The sequence below is a fragment of the Suncus etruscus genome, chromosome 2 (assembly GCF_024139225.1).
Source record: "Suncus etruscus isolate mSunEtr1 chromosome 2, mSunEtr1.pri.cur, whole genome shotgun sequence".
NCBI lineage: Eukaryota > Metazoa > Chordata > Mammalia > Eulipotyphla > Soricidae > Suncus > Suncus etruscus.
This window is the reverse complement of record NC_064849.1, coordinates 360,322-375,701: the sequence shown is the minus strand read 5'-3', so window position 1 is coordinate 375,701 and position 15,380 is coordinate 360,322.

The following is a 15,380-nucleotide window of genomic DNA, read 5'->3' as shown; positions in this document are numbered from 1 at the left end:
AGGACCTGAGGCTCTGCTAATAGAGAAATCCTATGTTCTTCACCCACCCCAATTGTAGCAAGAACCCACAGTTCTACTTGCCGCAGTGCACAATGCTGGCAGATGCGGCTGTGACCTGGATCGGTGACCTGGATTAGGCAAAACAGATACAGGCTTGTAGCTCCAGTGATTCTTTTATTTTTTTTTTTTAAGGAATAAACTATAACAGTCACAAGAGCAGGCAACTTTGCAGCCACAGAATATTTTCCAGATGCTGTGATTAAACTTTATTTTAACGCATCCTCCGACAATGCCACAAGGCATCGCTCTAATCCACCCAATTTTTATACACGAGGAAACGGAGCCAGAGGGGAAGGCCCTGAGCCTGGAGGAGCCGAGAGCATCTGCCTTGCAATGTCTGTGTTCACGAGTTCAAATCCCCGCTGTGCCACGGACACAGAGCACCCTCCTGGTGGTCCTTCTCTGGAGCCTGGCAACTCTGTTCTCTGGGGACCCCAGCGGTGCAAGTCCTGAGCGGCGCAGCATAGGCCCAGCCTGGGATGCAACCCGGGGACCAAGATGGAAAAGCCAGAGGCTTCAGGGCGCCCCCTAGTGGTGCACATCTGCATTGACAACCATGACTGGTTCATCTGGGCCGGGTCCTCAGCGAAAGGAGCATCAAGATGGAACAAGTGACCACTGCAGCCAGTGGGCAGCAGAAGTGTGCAAGACCCAGTCGTTACCACAAAAAAGAAGTACTATGAGCACTGCCCCGTTCTTTCCTCAGCTGTCCGATTTCTCTTGGAGTAGGGGAGGGGCTGGAACACACCCAGAGGTGCTCGGGGATCACTCCTCCTGGCTCTGTGCTCAGAGATCACTCCTGGCTCTGTGCTCAGGGCTCATTCCTGGAAGTGCAAGGAGAAGGGAAATCTTCTAGTGCCTGGGATAGAACTGGTGTTCAGTAGCATGCAAGATAAGCAGTTGAGTTCCAATTCCATCACTTAGGTCATGCCTGACCTGCTCCTGAAACTCCAAAGAGGCCCAGGGAGACGGCACAAAGTCACGCTTTGCACGCTCAAGTTCTTGGTTAGGCTCCCAGAATTCATTCCGTGGCTCCATGGACATTGCTGGGTTTGGTCCTGGAGGCCCCTGAACGCTGCTGGGTGACCCCAGAGGTCGTTCGAGCCCTCAGGACACAGTAGTGCTATTCCTCAGGCCCTAGCACTGATCCATCTGGCTTGCTAAGCTAGGCTCCGCCCACTCCCTGAGCAGTTCTTGGGAACCTGCCCCCTAAAAAACATCTGCCCAAATCTCTTGCCTCTGCACCACGGGCACACAAGTGAAAAGAACTCAGCGGCGGAGCCTTGGGCAGAAAGCACTAGCCTGCAGGCTGGTTTGGGGGCAGGGTGCATAAACTCATAAGGATTCATGAAACTGTTGGTTTTTTGGTTTTTTTTTTTTTGGGGGGGGGCCACACCCAGCAATGCTCAGGGGTTTCTCCTGGCTGTCTGCTCAGAAATAGCTCCTGGCAGGCAGGGGGGACCATATGGGACACGGGGATTCGAACCAACCACCTTAGGTCCTGGATCAGCTGATTGCAAGGCAAACACTGCTGTGCTATCTCTCTGGGCCTGGGAGACGGTTTTAATAGCACAAGTTGCAAACAATGCAAACAAGGCAGACCTCCTGGTCAGGGAGGTAGTGCAGTTCAATGCCCAGCACACTGTATGGTTTTCTGAGTGCCACAAGAGTCACTCTTGACCCAGGAATAGCCCCTAAACACATCCAGGTGTGGGAAGGAAGGAAGGAAGGAAGGAAGGAAGGAGAGGAAGGAAGGAAGGAAGGAAGGAAGGAAGGAAGGAAGGAAGGAAGGAAGGAAGGAAGGAAGGAAGGAAGGAAGGAAGGAAAGGAAGGAAGGAAGGAAGAGAGGGAAGAGGGGGGGAGGGGGAGGAAGGGAGGGAGGGGGGAGGAAGGAAGGGAGGGAGGGAGGGAGGAAAGAAGGAAGAAAGGGAGGGAGGAATTCTTTCCCTTGTCACTGATTGGCATAGCAGTAACCATGTACCCAATCTTGGCCAAAGAGATGTTAGAACACTGAGGATGTAGCTCCTGGTAGTCTTACATGGCGAAGCTCTGGGCTGCTGCAAAACACAAATCAAACCAGAATTGGGGATAATCTCTGTTCTTCCTTACAGATCTGCAGATCCTGGGGGCTGACTGAGAGAGAGAGAGAGAGAGAGAGAGAGAGAGAGAGAGAGAGAGAGAGAGAGAGAGAGAGAGAGAGAGAGAGAGAGAGAGAGAGAGAGCGATTCTGTGGGAACTGTCTTCTGAGAAGCAAGAGGAAACCTTTGATGTTCTCATTGGCCCGGGCAGCTGTGTTCCCACCCAGCAGGGCTCCTGCCTCTGTGAAAGCCTGTGTTTGTCTCATTCCCTTCTTTGCAGCCCAGAGCACACTCGCTCGGCGCTCTAATCTGACCGCTCTCCAATTTTCGCTCAGTTCATCTCAAAGTCTGTGTCCCTAAGTCCATTCTTCGCCAGCGTGGAGAATCAGGAATTTTCTCCATGTCACTTGGAGTTTAGCCCTCTAAGGTGCCCTGATCTCCTGCTTTTGTGTGTCAAGTTAACAGAGAGGGACATACCCCCCAGCCCCCCGCCGGACAGAGCCATCAGTGGATGAGCCAGACATGGAGTGGCTGAGCTTGGCGGGACACTGGCTTCTTGTTCTTAGCCGGGGTAATCTCGGATGAATTTCGAGGCTAATTTTCCGTCGGGGACCCCGGAGGTGGGAGCAGGGAGAGTTCAACTCTGCTGGCCTTGTCAGCTCTGACACGTTCAAGACTGAGCAAGCTGTTCACATCCATATCTCAGCCAGCTGGCATGGCTGGACAAGGTCGATGTGCCCTGGCCTCGCAGGAACCAGGACAGGGCAGGGGACAGTGGTGGCATTACAAATTCCAACAAACTGAAGCACCCCAGGACCCTGTGTGGGCCCACCAGGGCAGCTACAGAAACCCCCACTCCCTGCCCGTGGCTGGTTCTTTCAGATGCTCTGCAGTGGCTGGGGGAGTTGTGACCAGGACAGTGCAGTCGCTGACGGGCCCTCCGGCTCCCAGAATCCACCTAAGATCAACAGTTCCAGCCAGGCTGGGAGAATTCTCCCTCCAGTGCCTGCGAAGCTGGTAGTTTGAGATAGGTCTTTCAGTCTCTACGCATTCCTGCAGGCCTGATGTCTTTGTAGGGGAAGCCTTGTGCCCCAATCTCGAAGGACTGGGGGACGCGGGTCTGAAAGTAACACTGACATGGAAAATAATCCACATGGGTTGGGGAGATAAAACAGGCTCAGGAACTTCCACTATAAGTTCTTTGCCAGCAGGCAAAGGGCACCACAGGTAGACAGGTAAACTGTGGACCCCAAACTAGAAGTCTCTCTGCCCCGAAGTCTTTATTGGGAAGAATAGGACCAGTCCCATGGGTGGAGAGCAGGTAGGATAAGCACATGCAAAGAAGAATGATCCTGAATAAAACAAAAATGTGGTTACTCCAACAGTCTTTTACTCAGGAAGCTGCATAGCCATGAGAACTACCAAAACTGCTAAGTTATTTAGATTGGACTCTGCCGCAGACCACTCAGCCATCAGAGGGCAGCACTCGGGTCCTCCTCGGAAGACAGGCGGGCAAGGAGTCAGGGTAACAAAAGACTCAAAATCTTGGGTGCTGGAAAGTGGCTCAGAGCTTTGGCTTGAACCTCTGCTACGGCCTCTGCATTTATTTCTCTATTTAGTCCTCTAACAGAGGGATATTAGCAAAAAATCAAAATGCCTGACACTCTCACCCTCAAATGCATCAGCAATATAATATAGCACCATTTCTTCTTGCAAAGGCATACTAAAAAAGGGGAAATTTTACATATAGAAACAAGCTCTTATCTACTAGGGATAGGAACTTTATATTTTACAAAACAAGGGCGCCTCCCACCTTGAACATATGTCATGTGAACCCAACTTAGACTCCATGTGATTAGACAGCTACAGTCCAACCTCGAACCCTAGATCTCAGACTTAGAACCGACACAGTTCTCGCAACAACTCCAGGAACCAAACTCATTCTGGGACATTCTTAATACTGCTCTGACACCAACATGTGCCAGTTTTGATATGACATCCTGATCATGAAATGGCAACAACTTGATCTAAGATCATGTTGTCTTATCTCATCACCTATCAATAAAAAGAAATCAGAAGACATGTCATCCTTTGATCTGTGCAAAAACCAGGATCACTGACTACAGAAGACTGACTGTGACAACCATGACTGGGAAGAACTTATTCTGGGACCAGTAAGAAAGACCCTAGCCTAAGCTTTGGCCTACAATCTGTACAACAACCAAGAACTCTAATTTCAGAGGTCTGACAGAGACAACTGCAACTGAGCAGAATTTCTGGAAATGTAATGAAAGACTTTATCCTAGGATTGGTGCAAACACCAAGACCACCAATTACAGAAGACTGATTTAAACAATAGTGTTGGAACAGAACTTCTAAAACCATAAAGAAAGACTCTATCCTAGGCTCCATCCTATGGCCTGTGCAAATATCAAGATCTCTAGCTACAGAGGCCTGATTTTATCATCCACAAAGGAGCAGAAAGTTTCCAGACACCGCAAAAGGACCTAAGGGAGAGTAAAAGAACAGGTACGAAGCTTGGAGCTTTTTCTATGACCATATACTTCAAGGGCGAGAAACCCTGCATTTCTTAGGCCAAGGGGATTCCCTTTCTAATCTTCCCAATATTTACTGTGCCTATGCAAAGAAAGAAAGAAAGAAAAAAGAAAGAAGGAAAGAAAGAAAGAAAGAAAGAAAGAAAGAAAGAAAGAAAGAAAGAAAGAAGAAGAAAGAAAGAAAGAAAGAAAGAAAGAAGAAGAAAGAAAGAAAGAAGAAAGAAGAGAAAGAAGAAAGAAAGAAAGAAAGAAAGAAAGAAAGAAAGAAAGAAAGAAAGAAAGAAAGAAAGAAAGAAAGAAAGAAAGAAAGAAAGAAAGAAAGAAAGAAAGAAAGAAAGAAAGAAAGAAAGAAAGAAAAAAAAAGAGAAAAGAAAAAGAATTATCACAAAAAATTTTTGGGTTTTGTTATTGTTTGTTTTCTTTTTGTTGTTTTTTTCTTTTTGTGCTTTATTTTCTTTTTATTTCGGGACCATAGTTATTGTGTGGTTATTGTCTATTTCTTTGGTGCTTTTCGGGTTTCTTGTTTGATTTTTTTTTGTATTGTTATGTTTTTCTTCTTTTTTTCCCTTTTTCTCTTAAATTGATATTTATAGCCTCTAGAAGGACTCCTCCTGTTTTTGGGTTGTTTGATTTTTGCCCCATTTAATTTTTTTTCTTTCCTTCAAACAGAACCACATAAATTGAAGTATCTTGTTTTGCCTCACAAATTGAGGGGAAACAATCGAGGGTACAAAGACCAAACAGTCGTATGAACATTGAGTGGAAATAAAAAAATGATCAGACTTAAACACCAAATCCAAAGCCAAGGACAACAGAATTGACACCCAATCTACAACAAACTAGGCACAGAGGGGACCACTTATACTAGCAGCCCGGGGGCAGGGGTGGGGGGTCAAAGGAGAGGGATATGGGATGCATGCTGGGAACGGGTGGAGGGAGGACAGCATCGGTGGTGGGAATGCCCCTGATTCAATGTCACTATGTACGTAAAATATTACTGTGAAAGATTTGTAAACCACTTTGGTCAAAATAAAAATTATTATTAAAAAAATAGAGAAAGGTTATTCTGGTGGTGGGACAAGTGTTCAAATACTGAATGCCTGGAACAATTGTGTGATAAAAAAAAGTGCAGTATTTAAATAAAGTTAGAAAAAAAAGAGCAAATCAAGATACATCAATTTACAGGTTCCCCATTTCAACACATATTAACAATTTTCTAGGCATGCTGACCTTATCAAGAGTCAGATCGAATCTTGCTATTTCTAAACAGTGGCACTCTGGTGATTGTCTGTATTAACTATCTGACCTAAGACTAGTGGTTAATGTGGTTAATCTTTGCTTGATTTTAGAAGCCAACCCAGCCTGAGCTGTGAGCAGGATTTTTGTTATATTTAATATGTCATAGATCCACTTTTTTTTTTTTTTTGGTTTTTCGGGCCATATCCGTTTGATGCTCAGGGGTTACTCCTGGCTAAGCACTCAGACATTGCCCCTGGCTTGGGGGGACCCTATGGGACGCCGGGGGATCAAACTGCGGTTCTTCCTTGGCTAGCGCTTGCAAGGCAGACACCTTACCTCTAGCGCCACCTTCCCGGCCCCATAGATCCACTATTTTAAAACTATGTCTGTGGGTTCAGGTTTAGGTCTCCAATCATGTATTTCTTTGGTCCAAGCCTGCCACAGCCTTCTTTATTTGCCTTTTTAGTAAATGCTTTTGTTCCTGTGTAAGATGGCATTAAAAAGGCATTGCTCTTAATATTTTTAAAAAGGACAATTTATAATAAGACATTCTTTTTCCTTCATGCACCACTCCTCTGTTACCAGCCTTATTATACACTCCTGTAAGATAAGGTATCAGGTGTGGGCCATAGTCTAAGTGGGCCATAGTCTAGTCCTATAGATGGTTCCCATCATTAGCCCTGTATTAGATATAACCATAGTGTGCCTTGCTTTTTCTTAGGGACATAAGAAATTCTGTTTCCTTCACCTGATCTATTTCTGCCTTATTCTAGGGACACTCATATGAATCTGTCACAGTCCTTCAAGTGTCTCCAGCTGTCAGGTTTTGTCTTCTATCAGAGACTCTTCTACTGGTAACTGACCCAAAGTTGTGGCTGAATGACTCTTACTTTTATTATTCTTAAGAATATTAGTGATAGCTTTTAAGCAAAATTCCTTGATTTTCTGCTAAAGGCTTCTTTTCTAAATAATCATTCTCAAAAGTTTCTGTGTGATTCGTAAAATCATTAACATGCTCTCAAATAATTATGTTGTCAGTTTCTATAAAACCCAGTGTTCCCAGGTTACTGTAGTATGGAGAAAGCAAAACAATCATCATTGTTCCCAGAAGCAGTACATGATGTGGGAAATATTTTCTTGCTCTGGGACCACCTGCGACTGTTCCAGGAGACTAACTTCTGCGAAGGTTTTGCCTCAGGTCTGAGAACATGGCTTCCGCCATGTCACGAGGACTCAGCTGGAGCTGCTGTGGCAGGACTCCTATCCCAGCTCTTCTCCATACCCATCCCTGCTAAGGTCGAATCACAAACATCATGATGCTGCCTCCTGCCAACCCTCCCTCAGAGCCTGGCACCCAGTGGGTACCCAAGACAAATCAGTGACTAGGGACTAGAATGATTGTACAGTGGGGAAGGCATTTGCCTTGCATGCAGCTGACCCAGGTTCTATCATCGGCATCCCATAGTGTCTCCCAAACCAGTCAGGAATGATTCCTGAGCGCAGAGTCAGGATTAACCCCTGACTGCCACTGAGTGTGGCCAAAATAAAACCCAACCAAACAAACAAACAAAAATAAATAAAATACATCAGTGGCTGGAAGTCTGTGTAGTTTAGGGTGAGTTAGTTTGTAATTATTTTAATCATTGATTGAAGACCTGGAGAGATAGTGTGGTGGTGGTGGGATGGGGGTAAGGCACTTGCCTTGCATGCAGCCAACCCTGGTTTGATGCCCAGAACCACTAGGAGTGATGCTTGAGCACAGAGCCAGGAGGAAGGCCTGAACATAGCCGGGCATGGCCCCCAAATCCGGATTTTGAAAGATAATCTTAATTATTTAATTTTGACTATATGAGTAAGCTTTCTTTTCAGGGGGCTTTCTTCATGGTGGCATTGCCAGCTAGAGTCAGGCACTTCTGTCCTGGAGCTCACACAGACTCTGTGACAGTGGGGACACAAACAAGAGGCCATGGGACTGCACTGGTGCATGTGGGAAGAAGGTGCTAAAGGCCTCTCTGGCACCCTATTTTCAAAGCACTTGCCCTGCCACTGAGCATCACTAGATTCTGGTAAAAAAAAAAAAAAAAAAAACTTTCATGGCTCAGTAAGAGTTTTTCTCGACTCTTGAATGAAGGATTTTCTCCTTCAGGCTTCTAATAAGAACCAGTTGGAATGATGGACTGAAAAATGTCTCCAGCTGCTCGGCCCCACTTGTCCCCTCTCCTGGAATCCCTCCTACTCTGCCCCCCTTTCCTGCAAGGCTCCTAGAACAACAGGGCATGGTGGAAACATGGAAAAAAGAGAGGCCTGGGCTTGTCCTCCACACACACTTGGCCTCAGGGCTCCAGGGACCCCCAAAGCCACTATATCTTGACAGTGCGTCTGTCCAGGCGTGGCCCAGCTCAGCCCCGAAGCCCCACGATGGCTCCAGCCACAATTTCCAAGTTGGGGAGAAGCACAGGAAGTTGTGGTCAAGGTTCCCTAGCCAAATTCCTAGCAAGGTCCTGTCCGAAAAAGAGCCAGAAAACAAAGGGGTGAGGAGGGAGGGGAGGGCACATCTGGTTTCTTTCTTCTCAGTCTGTGATTCATTAGACGAGGGGAAGGCGGTGGCCAAGGAGGCCTTCGGGGAGACCTCCTCTTTGGGGAGACTCCGAAGTGTCCCCAAATCAAATCAGAGCCTCTGCACACGTCGCACTGGGGGAAACTGGGGCCTCGGTTTTCATGTCTGTGAAATGGAAGGCAAACCCCAACTTCCCTTTTCACAGGAATGGTGGAAGGGGTGCCCTGCAGTGATTTTCACTGACACGATGCCAGGGATGGCTCAGGTTGACCAGATGAGACAGCCGGGGCCAAGTTCTTCTGCCTCTGGGCACAGTGTCTCAAGCGGAATTTGGAGGTTCGGAGGGGGATAGGCCAGCGAGTCCTTTTCAGATGGACATCCTTAAAGGGAGGCAGGTGTTTGGGTCCTCCACCCAGCCACCCCCAGAAGAGGTGCAGATAAAGGCCATATAGCCTACATCTGAGACACAGAGAAAAGGGTTCCAGATGATAGGATGAAGTTTCAGGAGACAAAGGGCAGGAGGAGGCCAGAACCATGAATGGGAATGGGGTGGGCAGGGGTGTCAGGCAGACCCCTTCAGAGGGTATAGCTGCCACTGCCCAAGCGGCTGGTGGGGAGGGAGAGAGAGAAGGGGGGAGAGAGAAAGGGGGAGAGTAGGGAGATAACAAGAGAGAAAGAGTCTAAGTATCTTTTATTCCAGTCTGAAGTCTGCAGCTGTCCAGGGGTTTCTGAGACAGAGAGAGGGAGAGAGAGAGAGAGAGAGAGAGAGAGAGAGAGAGAGAGAGAGAGAGAGAGAGAGAGAGAGAGAGAGAGAGAGAGAGAGAGAGAGAATTCACAGGCCAGAGAGGACCAGGGAGGGTTATAGGTCCAGGTTTGGGGGGGAGGGGTTGATACAAATCAGGCAGCATCTTGCTGATGCTTTTATCCGGCCTCCCAAGGGCTGGAAGTCTCTGCACCCATACTTTCCCTCTCCCCATCAATGGTCAAACTTTTTCCTTATAAACCCTGAACCATTGTTTGATACAGGGGGTATGTCCAAGTCCAACTGTCATTACAGAGGGGTGTCATCACCCCATGAAGGTAGGTTGAGTAGGGGCCAGAGAGATATCAGAGCAGTAAGGCGTTTGCCTTGCATGCGGCCAACCCAGGAAGGACCCAGTTAGATTCCCAGCATCCTATAGGGTCCCTCAAGCCTGCCAGGAGTGATTTCTGAGTGCAGAGCCAGAAGTAACCCCTGAGAGCCGCCGGGTGTGGCCCAAAAACCAATAAACAAATACATAAAGGTTCATCGAGTGATTCACTTAAGCACATCAACAGGAGGGAGTGTCCTGGGGGGCAGACCGAAAATGGGGACCATTCACGCCAACTGCAGAAGACCAGGAACAACAGCCACTCACAGACCGTGGGTAGAGCGAGGCCAGTGGGACTCCTCCTTGTGCCTTTAGGCATTGGTTTTGCTGGTGGGGTGAGAGCAGCTGAGGTGAAAGGGCAGGCAGAGGTGCTGAGCCCAAGGCTTGGTGAGCCCTCCAAAGAGGGCCTGAACTCTGGCTGCTCCATGCAGAGTGGGCTTGGGGGTCGATGCAGAGCAGGGCTGGAAATGGGGAGGCCAGCCAGGAAGAGGAGAGAGAGGGTAGTGTCTGCAAGCCTGACATCTGTGAGCACTTAGAGGCGAGACCCATTTTAGCTCCACAACTCAGCAGACACAAGTGTATGTTCGACCCATTTTACAAACGAGAGAACTGAGGCTTGGAAGCTGCTACATCTAGAGCCTGAACCTAAAGCTTCATGCTGAGCAGAGTTCACGGGATGGTACTGAGTTCTAGCACTAATTGTCTTGACACCCTTACTCGTGTGATTCTCTCTGTATCCCCCAGAGTCTTCTGGAGTTGGTTGGGGGGATTCGGGCCCTTTGGATGGCGCTGAGGGGTGGGCTCCTTTGTCCCAGAGAGAAGCTTTAGGCCTGGTTCTGTGCAAAACAGCAGGGGAAGGAGGAGGAAGAGATTCCCGTAGACTCCTGTGGCTCATTTTCTGCCTAACAAACCTTTGCTGAGGTGTATCTCTTTTTGTTTGTTTGTTTGTTTTTTTTTGGGGGGGTCACACCTGGTGGCACTCAGGGGTTCCTCCTGGCTCTGGGCTCAGAACTAGCTTCTGGCAGGCTCGAAGAACCCTATGGGATTCTGGGATTCAAACCAGTCGTCCGTCCTGGGTCATCTGCGTGCAAGGCAAATGCCCCACTGCTGTGCTATAACTTACAATGAATCCCCATCGATCGCTGGTGCTCTCAGGTGTCTGAGAGGCCGAAATGAGCTCCAGGCTCAACTGCTCGCTCACTGTCAGAGTGAACCCAGTTCTACGAGTGTGTGTACCCCACTTTGAGTCTGCGTACCTCACTTCTGGGCTTCCCCGAGCACATGACCTTGCCCTCTGCATCCTTCGTGCTCTGCACTCCTGCTGCAAAACGTGCTGCTTCAACAGCCAGCCAGTGGCCCCTAATTCCCCCACTAGAACAGCCTCCCACCCCCACTACGCAGCATCTCCCCACCAGAGCGGGCCGTCCTGCCTTCTCTGCTTCTTTTCCCTTTCACTCTTTTCAGCTGTGCCCAGGGATTGAACCCAGAGCTTCACAAATGCAATGTGAGTGTGGAACCACTGAGTCACTTCCCTGGCCCCCAGCCTTCTCTTCCCCAACCCAAGTTCCCTTGGCTGGGGCTAGTAATCCCCCCTCTCGTTTTTGGGTCACATCCAAAACATGGATTACTCCTTACTCTGCACTCAGAAATTACTCCTGTCATGCTCAGGGGACCATATGGGATGCCAGGCATATTGAATCAGGTCAGTCACATGCAAGGCAAATGCCCTACCCACTGTGCTACCGCTCTGGCCCCCAGGACCCCATCTCTCAGACTGCTGTTAATACCAGGAGAATGGCCAGTGTGGCCACACCTAGTGTGGGCCAGCACACAGGGAAGAAAGAATGGTTGGTGCCTTGCTGGGGAAAACAGAATTGATGCCACTGCTGTGGGAGAGAGAATGGAGGTTCCATAAAAAATAAAAATGGAAATTCCAGCAGGACCGCATTGAAATAGTTATCTGAAGGGTCTGAAAACACTCCTGAGAAAGGGTATGTATGGCCCTACACTCCTTGCAGCCTGAATCACAAGGCCCCAAATGTGGAATCCGCCTAATGCTTGGCCGCAGATGGCTGAGGAAGCTGAGCTATACAGCCGCATTTTTTTAATTTTTATTTATTTTATTTTATTGTTTTTGGGCTACACCCAGGGGCACTCAGGGGTTACTCCTGACTCTGCTCTCAGAAGTCACACCTGGCAGGCTTGGGGGACCATATGGGATGCAGGGGATCAAACTCGGGTCCATCCCCGGTCTGCTGCATGCAAGGCAAATGCCCTACTGCTGTGCTATCACTCTGCCACTACAGTCGCATTTATAAGTCTTTATATATCTGAACCTGCAAGGTCCTGGCCCACTGTCCACACTCAAAGACTCTGACTGTCCTTCCACGAGGGGAAACGGGGTCATGGAGATTTCTCAGGGGTGGTTTGCATGTCTGGCAGGCACAAGGTGCTTGCTAGTGGAATCCCTTATAAGTGAAGCTTGGCTTCCTGAGCGCTGCTGGTGCTCACCTGTTTCTGCCCCTGCTCCCCCAGGCCTGAGCACTGTCAGGCCAAAGGTCCCCCAGTTTGGCCCTGTGGACCCTCTAAAAATATGAGCTCGTGCTCTCAGGGACTAAAGAGAGGAAGTTTTTGTTTGCTTGTCTGTTTTTAAATATTTTTATTGAGACCAATGTGAATTTCAAGTCTTTCACAGTTGCATTTCAGGCACAAAGTGACAGTGAATTAGAGTCATTCCCACCACCAGTGCTGACCTCCCTCCTTCATGGTTCCCAGCATGCCTCCGCCACTCTTGCCAGCATGCGTCCCGTACCTCCACCCTTAGGCCCCTGGACTGCTAGTGTAACAGGTCCCTTTTGTCTAGAGCTTGTTGTAGTTGGGGTCTCTTGATTCTATTGTCATTGACTTTGATTTGGGTATTTAGGTTGGATTATCTTTTATTTCCACTCAGTGCTCTGAGTGGAGTGCTCCCTCACTTGGCCCCTGGGTCCCCCCCACTTTTATTTTAAAGAGAGGGAGTTTGAGGTGATTGTGCCGAGTGCAATAAAGAGGTGAAAGCAATTGCAGGTCCTCTTCATTTGTGCAAAGACGGCCCATAACTCAAGCAAACACACACAAAGAGTTCACACAATAACTCAAGCAAACACGCAAAACAAATTCATAGACTGTGAAATTTATGGTGACTCAGGGAGGAAAGTAGGAAGGAAGGGTCAGGGACACCTTTAGGTGGTGAGAGGGTGCTGAAACCTTTGGGGGTGCCTGGAGGAAGTATTAGACCCTTTGGGGGATGTGAAGACAAGCACCACACCCAAACGCCATAGTGTTGAAAACCACCAATAAAATTTTCCTAATGGATCCCATCTCCAGTGTGATCTTTTTCTCTTTGGCGCATTTATGGGTTTGGAGTTCTTTGGTTCTTTTATTTTCCATCAACTGTCTTTCCTACTAGCCAGTGACTGTGCTTATGAAGAGTCTGTGTATGCCCCAACCCCTGTGCTCCCCAAACCACCCATGCCCAGTAAAGAGGTGGCACTAGACTGAGCCTGATGGGTGGCACTGGGCAGATACAGATGTAGTATGACACTGTTGGGGGTGTGGGGAGCTGGCTGAGTGTTTGGCTAGACTGTGGGGCAGATGGCGAAGAGATGGGTGCTGTGCGGATCAGTGCGTGGAAAGGGTGGTTGGAAGGTGATGAGGGTAGAGGGCACACAGGATGGGTAGACGCATGTGGAGGTGAGACAGCTGTCCTCAAGGTCTCTGACCTTGGGATCACAAGGCCAGGCTTTGGGGGTGAGAAATCCTGGGTCCACATCTCTTGTCTGTCCTGGCCTCCATGTTCTCTTGTCTAAGTCACCACCTGTGACATCCTCTTACAAGGAAAATGAAATGAAGGAAGGGAAACTTTATTTCACAGTGAAGATGTCTGAAGTCTAGAAAAGGACAGGGGTGGGGGGTGGGGTGGCAAATGTCAGGGTTTCTCCCATGTCCCTTCGGAGAGGTCACCGCACCAGAGTCGCAGTTATATTCTAGAAGGTGGACAGGGAGAGTAAGAGCAAGTCTAAGGCAAGACCCTTGGCTATGTCTCATTCTTGCTTCCCATCTCTTGGCTTGAGAGAAGTTTTGTCCTCAAGGGGGAGGCAGCCGCTGCTTCCAGAAGCCAGCCAAGCATAGCCTCAGAGCAGCTGGCTCCAGCAGGAGCACAGCAGCTGAGAGACAACAGAATAGAATAGGACACCAGGGCCAGAGATGAAGGCTGGGGAACTAACTGCTTGTTCCCATGCCTTCACCTCCTCCTATGGAAGATTTTCCAAAGAATAGTTTCCATGCCTGTGAACTGGGAAGGGTTGGGAAAGAGGATGCGGGTGGGATCTTGTGGCTCTCAGACTGATCTTCTCTCACCCATCCAGGTCCCTCCATCGTCACCCAGAGCTGCCTCTGGAGTCAGCTGACACGAATGCCTTCCTTGCCGGGCATCTGTCTAGCTGGTCATTGATGAACTATGTGAAGTTGAACTAGAAAGAACCGTTGATGGTCCATTCAGACCTGACCGCTTCAGTCATGAGAGTGTCTGAATCGCTTCCGGGGCCATTTCTGAGTGTCTGGAGGAGGTTTTATGCCTGAAACCGGCCCAATAAATATCACATCACTTTCCTTGGTGCTGACTCCCATTATCTGGATGCTTTGCTCTCTCCTTCCTGCCGTGTTTTTTGCCTTCTTGTCCTCTGCTTAGGGAGACATCAATGAGTCCACCGGCTGGGCCCTGGCTCCAGGAACTCTGGGTGAGACCCGGAGGCACTTTGTGGATGAGGCATCCTGTTATGGCATCAGTGGGGAGTGTGGTCTGGTAAGATACAGGGCGTGGCATGTTAATATGTGGGTGTGGCCTAATGTGAAGTGGGTGTGGTCAGTTGTACTATGGGTGTGGCCTGCTTGCTGTGGGTGTGGTTTATTTGATGTGGGTGTGGTCTATTGTGCTACAGGCGTGTCTTATTGTGATGTGGACGTGGTCTGTTGCGCTGTGGGTGTGACTTATGATGTGGGTGTGGCCTATGGTGCTATGGGCGTGGCTTGCGATTTGGGTGTGGCCTTGCAGGATGGGCTTAATCTAGTCCCATGAGGGCTTGGTCGTGAAGGTGTGAGCGTGGTCTATTGAGCCCCAGCCAGCCAGCATTCGGAGCAGGTGTTAGGGTGGTCCCCACTGGACTGAAACTCGAGATGGCAAAGTGCTGTCGGAGCAGGAAGAGGGTGGGTAGCCCACAGGGGGTGGCCTGTCAACGGCTGGCTGGCTTGAATTTTGCTTCCCATCGTCAGCTTTTCCGAAGACAGGATACATTCCGGTCCCACCCCCAAACCCTTGCTTTCTGGCCTGGCCTAGAGTGCCCACAGGCCCGGCAGGGCAGAGTGAGGGATGGGCTCAGGGAGGCAGCAGCGGAGAGGTTGGGGCTCCAAGGAGATGGTGATTGTCACCTGGGACACCCTAGACCTAGACTATCCTCAGCGTTTGTGACAGCCATCAGTGAAGTTGGGGACAGGAGGAGATCTAGGGTACCGTGGGTAAAGCCCAAGATTCCTCAAGCATCAGCAGGCCCCAGGTCAGTCCTTTCTTGGCAGAGAGACCTGGGAGGGAGGAAAAACTCTCCCTTAATGAGGTGTGAGACCAGGCGGCCTGTGGCGATGCAGCTGTGGGTTCGGCTGGTTGAAGAATTATCTCCACAGCTCAGAGGCTAGGGGAGGCACAGAATGAAGGCGCCAGGGGCCTGAT